General features: G+C 45.7%; 1 long non-coding RNA gene across 1 annotated transcript; it reads left to right on the forward strand.

Annotated features, from left to right (window-relative positions):
* The first annotated feature begins 849 nt into the window (after positions 1-849).
* LOC138804158 (uncharacterized) lies at positions 850-8,127 on the forward strand. The gene is made up of 3 exons (XR_011365186.1): positions 850-932; positions 3,450-3,587; positions 8,040-8,127. It is a non-coding gene; the product is annotated as an uncharacterized lncRNA (long non-coding RNA).
* Positions 8,128-10,579: the final 2,452 nt, after the last annotated feature.

The raw sequence follows: 10,579 nt of genomic DNA on the forward strand, positions 1-10,579 counted from the left end.
GGCGCTGTTCCGGAGCCACTTTGTGTTCAAGGCTTGCGCTCTACCACTTGGGCCACAGAACTACTTCCGTCCTTTTCTGAGTAGTGTGTGGGAGGTAAGAGTCTCACGATCCTCAGACCTCAGCCTCCCCAGTAGCTAGGATTACAGGCGTGGGCCTCCGGCGCCCAGCTTAGTCTTGATTTTGAGGGTTTGATTAGATGTTCTCTAAGGTCTCTTGCAACTCCACCATCCCCTGACTCAGCGCATTTGAGGGCTGGGAAGGTGGCTCAGTGGTAGAGAGCTTGCCTTGCATGCCTGAGGCCCTGAGTTCGATTCCTCAGCGCATTTGAAAGCTACCTTGGTTAAATTCAGTCGTCGTCCTCTCAGCACACGTTTCTTTCGGCTTCTCATTGTGTGTGGCTGTACTGAAGCCGAAGAGCCCTGTGGATGCCACTTCCGCCCCCAAAGGGCAACTCCTTCGGCTCAGCACAACAATTAAGATAACTCAATAAAATTCAGTGCTTCCCCACCGGCCTGGGCTGGGCTGGGGTCCAGACAGAGCCAGGAGCCGCCACAGGGCCCAGCAGCCTCCAAGACGGAAGTGGTCCTTGAAAATGGCCGTCCCAGGAAACATGCATGTTAAAACTCTGTCATTCTAATTCGTGCTTTCCTAAACTCAAACGTGGAGACACGGCGCAACTTTCGCTGTTAGCACAGAGATGATACTCCTCACCCCGCAAGAAAGGATCCTCCACCCTGAGCCAGGAAATGGAGAGGCGCGGAACCAAGATGCGGAGTGGCCTGTGTTTCCGGCGAGCCCTATTTCGGGCAGAACCGGCCTCCGGGAGCCGTTGCCCTGGAGACGGAGCTTGCAGAGTAGATGCGGCGACGCGCCCCAGCTCGGCCTTTGCTCGCCATCTGCAGACGGGGTTCTCAGGACTGACGCCAAGATGGTGAGTGGCTTCTAATGATTAGGGAGAACTTTGAGTAGGTCCTGGGACCTGAGGTCAAAGATTCCCAGCACACTTTTGGGAAAACTCTAGGTGTGACACCAGGGGGCGGGGGGAGGTTCCTTGTGCACCCCGATTCCCACAGGGGAAAGGAAGGGAGACGAATGTAAAACTTGGATGCTTTCTTCTCTCCTGCTTCATTTCCCACACATGGGATGGAAAACTGAACCAGGGGACGCCGAGATGGCAGAAGCTGCGTGAAAGCACCTTTGTGAATAGAGAAGACTGGTTGATTCAGCTAAGTGCACGACGATAGATCTTTGAGGGAAAAAAAAGGAGGGCGTGAGTCTTTGAGTAGCTTCTTCTGGATTTGACTTGTAAATTGTGAAGTTGTCACTCTTGAAAACTGACGGTCAGTCTGGGGAAGTGGCTCAGTGGTAGAGTGCTTGCCTTGCATGCACAAGGCCCTGCGTTCGATTCCTCAGCACAGAAAAAGCCCGAAGTGATGCCATGGCTCAAGTGGTAGAGTGCTAGCCGGGAGCTGAAGAGCTGAGGGACAGTGCCCAGGCCTAGAGTTCAGGACCCATGACTGACCAAAACAAAAACAAAAACTGACCGTCAGAATTGGATGTAAAGTTACTTGCCTTTAAGGATATATCTATATCTATATCTGTCTTTGCTGGCGGGGATGTGGGGGAAAGGGAACCCTATTGCACTGTTGCTGGGACTGTAAACTAGTATAATCACTCTGGAAGGCAGTTTGGAGGATCCTCTAAAAACTAAACATAGAACTTCCCTATGGCCCAGCCATACCACTCTTGGACATTTACCCAGAACATTTTAAGACAGGAAATGGTAAAGATACTTGCTATTCACAACAACCAATGGAAATAGGCCAGATGCCCCACAACAACAGACAAGTGGATCAATAAAATGTGGTATGTACACACAATGAAATTTTACTCATCTATTAGAAAAAAATAAGATTTATCATTTGCACAGAAATGGATGGACCTGAACAAATTATGCAAAGTGAGGTAAGCCAAGCTCAGCAAGACAGATTGCACATTTTCTCTCATATGTGGAAGCTAGACCTCAAATATAACTAGACATGATAACTTATACAGGACTCTTGGCATTTACACACAGACTAAAGGGGGGTATCTTTAGGAGAGGAACTCAAAGGGTAACTACTCTGGACATTTAAAATACTATTTGTGGGGCTGGGAAGTTGGCTCAGTGGTAGAGCACTTGCCTTGCATGCTCAAGGCCCTGGGTTCGATTCCTCAGCACCACATAAGCAAAAAGAAAAAAGCTGGAAGTGGCGCTGTGGCTCAAGTGGTAGAGCGCTAGCCTTGAGCTGAAGAGCTGAAGGACAGCACCCAGGCCAAGAGTTCAGGCCCCACGACCGGACCCCCCCCCAAAAAAAATAAAAATAAAAATAAATACATTTGTCAAAACAAACTCCTGGAAATGAAAATGTTGGTGTTTGTTGTTGTGGTTGGTGGTGGTGGTATTTGTGTGTTTACTTTGGGTTTTCTTTCTGTGCGGTAAAAGAGATATGCAGAAAGGGAGGAAGGAAGGGTGAATAAATATAGTCATGCTATTCAGTATACACTATGTGGAAAATGATTTATGTAACTTGTGGATAGGGATGAGAAAAGGAAACTGGGAGGAGACAAAGGAAGGCATGACACTGTCCCCCCCAAAAAAAGAGAGAAATATACTCATCACTCTGACTTATAAAATGGTAACCCCTCTGTAAAACACCTCAATAATAAAAATAATTTCATTTGTTTTTGTTGGTCATGGGGTTTTTAACTCAGGACCTGGGCCCTGTCTCTGTCCTTTTTGCTCAAGGCTAGCACTCTACCACTTTGAACCACAGCACCACTATCAGGTTTTCTGGTGGTTAATTGGAGATAAGAGTCTCATGACCTTTCCTGCCCATTACTGGTTTTAAACTACAATCCTCAGATCTCAGCTTCCTGACTAGCTATAATTACAGGTAGAAGCCACCAGCACCAGGCTAAATTTTTTTGTTTTGGGGGGCCAGTCCTGGGGTCTCTGTCTGTGTGCTCAGGGCTAGAGCTTTACCACTTGAGCCACAGTGCCACTTCTGGATTTTTCTGAGTAGTTTATTGTAGATAACAGTCTCGTGGACTTTCTTGCCTGGGCTGGCTTCTAACCATGATCCACAGATCTCAGCCTCATGAATAGCTAGGATTATAAGCATGAGCCACCAGTGCTGGGCTTTTTTTTTTTTTTTTTTTTTTTTTTGCCAGTCCTGGGGCTTGAACTCAGGGCCTGGGAACTGTCCCTGAGCTTCTTTTGCTCAAGGCTAACACTCTACCACTTGAGCCATAGTGCCACTTCTGGCTTTTTCTATTTATGTGGTACTGAGAAATCGAACCCAAGCTTCACACATGGTAGGCAAGCACTTTTACCACTAAGCCACATCCCCAGCCCCTAGTTGTTGTTCATGTTGTTTTGAATGTACTTTTGTTACTTCTTTTGCAGATGCTTTCAAGAGCCAAACCTGCAGTAGGTGGGGAACCACAGCACACTGACAGAAGAAAGAAGAAAGGTAGGAAGATTCCAAAACTAGAGGAGCTACTTTCACAAAGAGATTTCACTGGAGCTATTACTCTCTTAGAGGTAATGTCCAAAGAAGATGGCTTGCTTGTTAGTCTGATGAATACCTGACTTGATAGCAGGGCTGGGGTGAATGCTGTTTACTCTGGGGTTTCTTCAACAAAGCCCCTACTAAATCTACTTGGCCACAGATTCCAGATTCCAAGTTAAGTATAAACCTCATTGAAGATTAAAAAAAAAAGTAGTAAAAAAAAAAAAAGTAGTATTTGTTGAAAGCCAACTTTTTTTTCTTTTTCTGATGAGAGTCTTGGGATTTGAACTCAATGCTTCATGTTGCTAGACATGCCTTCTATTGCTTGAGCCATGCCTCCAGCCCAAGGGCTAAATTTGGATTATGTTTAGTCCTATAGAGGATGGAGCTAACCTACACATGTAGAGACACATAACTTTAAATAATTCTACTGTGCTTATTTTGAAAGTACCGTATACCCAGAAAATATTTCAATAGTTTATGAAAGTAATTCTCAAAAAAGCAACACCTGGAGTTTAGGGCCTCAGGCAAATGTTCTACCATTGATCTACTTGCACAACCCCAGGAGTTCTTTCCTTTTAAAATGTATTGGAGGGGCTGGGAAGTTGGCTCAGTGGTAGAGCGCTCACCTTGCATGCTTAACGCCCTGGGTTCGATTCCTCAGCACCACATAAGCAGAAAAAAAAAAGCCGGAAGTGGCACTGTGGCTCAAGTGGTAGAGCGCTAGCCTTGAGCTGAAGAGCTGAGGGACAGCACCCAGGCCAAGGGATCAGGCCCCACGACCGGACCCCCCAAAAAAAAAACTTAAAAAAAAATGTATTGGTAGCACTGGGTACTGGTGGCTCACACCTATAATGCTTGCTACTCAGGAGGCTGAGATCTAAGGATCACAGTTCAAAGCCAGCCCAGGCAGGAAAGTCCATAAGACTTTTTTTTTTTTGGCCAGTCCTGGAGCTTGAACTTGGGGCCTGGGCACTGTCCTGAGCTTCTTTTGCTCAAGGCTAGCACTCTACCACTTGAGCCACACACAGCTCCACTCTGGTTTTTTTTTTTTTTTTTTTGGGTCCAGTCGTGGGTCCTGAACTCTGGGCCTGGGCGCTGTCCCTCAGCTCTTCAGCTCAAGGCTAGCACTCTACCACTTGAGCCACAGCACCACTTCTGGCTTTTTTCTTTTTGCTTATGTGGTGCTGAAGAATTCAACCCAGGGCCTCAGGCATGCAAGGCAAGCGCTCTACTACTGAGCCACCTTCCCAGCCCTCCACTCTGTTTTTTTCTGTTTGTGTGGTACTGAGGAACTGAACCCAGGGCTTCATGCATGCAAAGAAAGCACTCTACCACTAAGCCACATTCCCAGCCCCTCCATGAGAGTCTTCTTATCTCCAATTAACCACCAGAAAATGGGAAGTGGAGTTGTGGCTCAAGGTGGTACAGGGTTAGCCTTGAGTAGAAAACTTCAGAACCAGCACCTATGCCAAGTTCAAGCCCCATGACCAACAACAACAATAAAAAAAAGTATTAGAAGTATTTAGGAGTGTTACTAAGATGTAAATATGCTTGAGCTCCTGCCTTGGCAATCAGAGCAATCAGATTCTGTGTGTGTGTGTGTGTGTGTAACTCAGGGTCTGAACTTTATCTTTTTTTTTTTTTTTGGTCGGTCATGGGGCTTGAACTCTGGGCCTAGGCGCTGTCCCTCAGCTCTTCAGCTTAAGGCGAGTGCTCTACCGCTTGATCCACAACGCCACTTCTGGTTTTCTAGTGGTTAATTGGAGATAAGAGTCTCACAGACTTTCCTGCCGGGCTGGCTTTGAACCGTGATCCTCAGATCTCAGCCTCCTCAGTAGCTAGGATTACAGGCGTAAGCCACTGGTCCCTGGCTGAACATTATCTTTTAAGCTTTTTCACTTAAGATTTATGCTCTGCCTCTTTTTTTTTTTTTTCTTTTTCTGTCAGTTTGGGGCTTGAACTCTGTGCCTGGGCACTGTCTCTCAGCTCTTCAGCTGAAAGCCCTACTACTTCTGGCTTTTTCTGTTTATGTGCTGCTGAGGAATGAAACCCAGGGCCTCATGCATGTGAAGCAAGCACTCTTCCACTGAGCCACCTTCCCAGCCCCAGTGCTCTGCCTCTTGAGCCACACCTTCCTCTACTTCTGACTTTTTTGTGGTTAATTGGAGATAAGAGTCTCTTGGACTTTCCTGCCCCAGGCTAGCTTCAAGCTATTATCCTCAGATCTAACTTTCAGGATAGCTAGAATTATAGGCTTGAACCCCCAGCACCCAGCTTGTAATTCAGATTCTTTAGGACTGACTGCATTCTTTTGGAATCTGTACCTTAGATAAGTAGTCTAAGTACTACTAGTGTATATAGTCTAAGGAAACTGTATTTTTCAGAGCTGCTTTGTGGAATACATGTGTTAGAGAAGAGTGCAGAATACACTGAAGTGGAAGTGTTTGCACCAGGGTCTGGTTGTATTATGTTACATTTTATTACATTTCTGGAAAAGGACTACTGTGTAGCCATATGACAGTGAGCCTATCAATAATAACTGAGGGGCTGGGAAGGTGCCTTTCATGCATGAGGCCCTGGGTTCGATTCCTCAGCACTACATTAGCAGAAAAAGCCGGAAGTGGCGCTGTGGCTCCAGTGGTAGAGGGCTAGCCTTGAGCTGAAGAGCTGAGGGATAGCGTCCAGGCCCAGAGTTCAGGCGCCACGACTGACAAAAAAAATTAATAACTAAGAAGAGACAACATAATATTAAAGGGTTGTTTTTGTCTTGCCCTGGCTACAACTCTGTGATGATACTCTATGAACACCTGTTGGCTAATTATTGATTTATCACCCCATTCAGTAAAAAAACAAGTCACTTTGTCATGGCAATTCAGAATCAGTCTTCAAAGTCTCAGTCCTTTCCTCTGTAATAAGATTCTTCTTTTGTTGGCTGAGGTATTCATAAATATTTGCTCCCATATTGCATAAATAAGGCCATTCCTTTGCATATTCTTTTTTTGGGGGGGTCCTGGCGTGGGGCCTGAACTCTGGGCCTGGGCGCTGTCCCTCAGCTCTTCAGCTCAAGGCTAGCGCTCTACCACTTGAGCCACAGCGCCACTTCCGGCTTTTTTCTTTTTGCTTATGTGGTGCTGAGGAATCGAACCCAGGGCCTCAGGCATGCAAGGCAAGCGCTCTACCACTGAGCCACCTTCCCAGCCCCCCTTTGTATATTCTTAACTCTTGAAGATCTGGCCTGGGTAATAGAACAAGTGAATGGATTTTCCTCAAACAAAGGTTATAAGCTATTTTTTTTTTTTGGGGTCCGGTCATGGGGCCTGAACTCGGCCTGGGCGCTGTCCCTCAGCTCTTCACCTCAAGGCTAGCGTTCTACCACTTGAGCCACAGTGCCACTTCCGGCTTTTTTCTTTTTGCTTATGTGGTGCTGAGGAATTGAACCCAGGGCCTCTGGCATGCAAGGCAAGCACTGTACCACTGAGCCACCTTCCCAGCCCAGGTTATAAGCTATTAATAAATATATATGTATGCTAATGGCATGGGATAGAAGTGTAGAGCTAAATGCGGGAGGTTGGTTTGGAGGCAGACATCACTTGAAGTCTTTATTTTCTAACACATTGCTGTGTAGCCTTGACTTCAGTGCTCAGCCTCTCTAACCTTTAGTTTTTTGGCTTTCAAAATTTCAAATAGGGCCATGTGCCATTGGCTCATGCTTGTAATTCCAGCTACTCAAGAGGCTGAGATCTGAGGATTGCGATTCAAAGCCAACGCAGGCAGGAAAGTCTGTGAGACTCTAATCTTCAATAAACCACCAGAAAACTGGAAGTGGCACTGTGGCTTAAATGGTAGAGTGCTCACCTTGAGCTGAAAAGCTGAGGGACAGTGCCTAGGCCCTCAGTTCAAGCCCCACGACTGACCACACCCCCCCCCCACACACACAAAAAAAATTAAAATAGGTTTTCCATTCCTTACCTGTCATCCAGAATCGTTAGATAACTTAAATACTTACTGGAGTAAGACATCTGTAACTGCAGAAAAGCAATTGGGAGGTATGTGAACATATGTGACAATTGAAAAGTAATTGTGGGGCTGGGAAGGTGGCTCAGTGGTAGAGCGCTTGCCTTGCATGCCTGAGGCCCTGGGTTCAATTCCTCAGCACCACATAAGCAAAAAGAAAAAAGCCAGAAGTGGCGCTGTAGCTCAAGTGGTAGAGCACTAGCCTTGGGCTGAAGAGCTGAGGGACAGCGCTCAGGCCCAGAGTTCAGGCCCCACAACCGGACCAAAAAAAAAAAAAAAAAAGAAAAGTAATTGTGCTAAGTCCTGTAGTTATGGACTTAATAAAACTGCATATTGCCCTACTTCTGTTACGTTCCATGTTGAATATTCATCAATACCATAACATAGAATGTTTTTACATTGAAGGTTTACTACTCAAAGTTTTCATGATTTTCTTTTTTTTTCCTCTATGAATTTCTAACCTGAAGTTCAAACGCCATGCTGGAGAGCAAGAACAAGATACTAATCTATGGATTGGCTACTGTGCCTTTCACCTGGGGGACTACAAGAGGGCTCTGGAGGTAAGTAAACAACAACAACAACCATCCAACAGGAGCCTTTGGAAACGGTATTACACTGTGTATAACAACAGTACGACTTGGTAAAATCCAAACAAAGCAGAAAGAAGTAACATTAAAAACATCCCATCCCACTTCTTTGTTAATGGAAAAGAACACTGACACTTTATTATTGTATTGATTCAGAGATATTCTCTCTATATGTTCCAGGCTGTATCTGTTTTATTTTTTACTTTTACTAATGAGAATGTATATCATATTAGTATTAGTATTGAACCCATGGCCTGGGATTATAGCATCTTGCTGGGTTGTTTTTTTTTTTGGGTCCGGTCATGGGGCCTGAACTCTGGGCCTGGGCGCTGTCCCTCAGCTCTTCAGCGCAAGGCTAGCGCTCTACTGCTTGAGCCACAGCACCACTTCTGGCTTTTTTCTTTTTGCTTATGTGGTGCTGAGGAATCGAACCCAGGGCCTCTGGCATGCAAGGCAAGCGCTCTACCACTGAGCCACCTTCCCAGCCCAATTATAGCATCTTGTCTCCTATATAGTCTTACTTCCAAGACATAATCTAAGGAAAGTCAGATATAGTGGCATACACTTGTAATTCCAGCACTTGGGAGGTTGAGGCAGGAAGACTGTGAGTTTGATGCCAGCCTTTGTTACATTTATAGTTCAAGACAAGCCTGGGCTATATAAGATTGAAGCCAGTGTGAGCTATTCAATGACATCTTGTCTCAAAAAACAAAAACAAAGCCAAAAAACCCACCAGGCTTCCAAACCTGTAAGCCCAGCTATTTGGGAGATAGAGATCAGAAGGATCCTCATTTGAGTACAGCCCTGGCAAAGAAAAAAAAAGAGCTAGAAATTAATGAGAGCCTATCTTGGTCAGTAATCCAGGCATAGTGGCTTATGTCTGTAGTCCTAGCCACACAGAAGGCTGTAGGTAGGAGTTTATCAGTCTGAGGCTGGCTCCAGGCAGAAATGTGAGACCCTACCTGAAAAACAACTAAAGTGAAGAAGAGTAAGTGGTAGAACACTTGCTTAGCCAGCACTTAAGCCCTGAGTTCAAACCCCAGTACCATTACTACCAACAACAACAAAAGAAAGTAATAAAATTTGAAGAACTTACATTTAAAAAAAACAAAAACCATTGATGCCTGACACTGGTGGACCACACCTATAATCCTAGCTACTCAGGAGGCTGAGATCTGAGGATCGTGGTTCAAAGCCAGCGGGGCAGGAAAGTCCTTGATACTCTTTATTTTTTTTTGGGTCCAGTTGTGGGGCCTGAACTCTGGGCCTGGGCGCTGTCCCTCAGCTCTTCAGCTCAAGGCTAGCGCTCTACCTCTTGAGCCACAGCGCCACTTCCGGCTTTTTTTTCTTTTTTGCTTATGTGGTGCTGGGGAATCGAACCCAGGGCCTCATGCATTGCAAGGCAAGCGCTCTACCACTGAGCCACCTTCCCAGCCCAGTCCTTGATACTCTTATCTCCAATAAACAACTAGAAAACCGGAAGTGGAGCTGTGGCTCAAGTGTTAGAGCACTCCCCTTGAGCCGAAGAGCACAGGGATAGTGCCCAAGCCCAGAGTTCAAGCCCCACGACCGACAAAAAGAAAAAGAAAAGAAAGTTTATAAGACTCATGTCCACTTAGCTACCAAAAACTCTTTAAGTGGAGCTGTGGCTCAAGTGGTAGAGCTCTATCCTTGAGCAAAAAAAAGTTTAGGGACAGTGCCCATGCCCTGAGTTCAAGTTCTAGGACAGACACACACAAAAACTCAAATATTCAAGACCAAGTAATGAGGTGAGATGAAGAATAGAAAAACTTGCTAAAGGAATAGGAAAAGGATAGAAGAGTGGCTTCTAGTGGGGAAAGGTAGAGGAGAGAGAGGCACCTGAGAAAGACTGATAAAAAGTAGGAGTACGAAAAAATGTGACTGACAGTGAATCTTAGATGTGCCCTTGGCAGGAAAACACAACCTTTATGAATGTAAGGCCAAATCAACAAAAATTACCAAGGTCAGAATGAATTGAAATTTACAGTGTATTAAAGTTCTAGGGTATTAGCTAGGCATTGTTGACTCACGACTTTCCTAGCTTGGGAAACTGAGATCTGAGGATTATGGTTGGTAGCTAGCCCAGGCAGGAAAGTCTGTGAAACTCTGACCTCCACTTAATCAGCAAAAAGCCAGAAGTGGAGCAGTGGTAAAGCACCAATTTTGAGTGAGAGCCGTGAGAGAGCACATGATCCTGAGTTCAAGTTGCTCAGTACTGGGCTGGGAAGGTGGCTCAGTGGTAGAGCACTTGCCTTGCATGCCTGAGGCCCTGGGTTCAATTCCCAGCACCACATAAGAAGAAAGAAAAAAGCCAGAAGTGGCGCTGTGGCTCAAGTGGTAGAGCGCTAGCCTTGAGCTGAAGAGCTGAGGGACAGCGCCCAGGCCCAGAGTTCAGGCCC

Source organism: Dipodomys merriami, unplaced genomic scaffold (genome assembly GCF_024711535.1).
Source record: "Dipodomys merriami isolate MVZ:Mamm:240054 unplaced genomic scaffold, mDipMer1.0.p SCAF_3590, whole genome shotgun sequence".
Classification (NCBI taxonomy): domain Eukaryota; kingdom Metazoa; phylum Chordata; class Mammalia; order Rodentia; family Heteromyidae; genus Dipodomys; species Dipodomys merriami.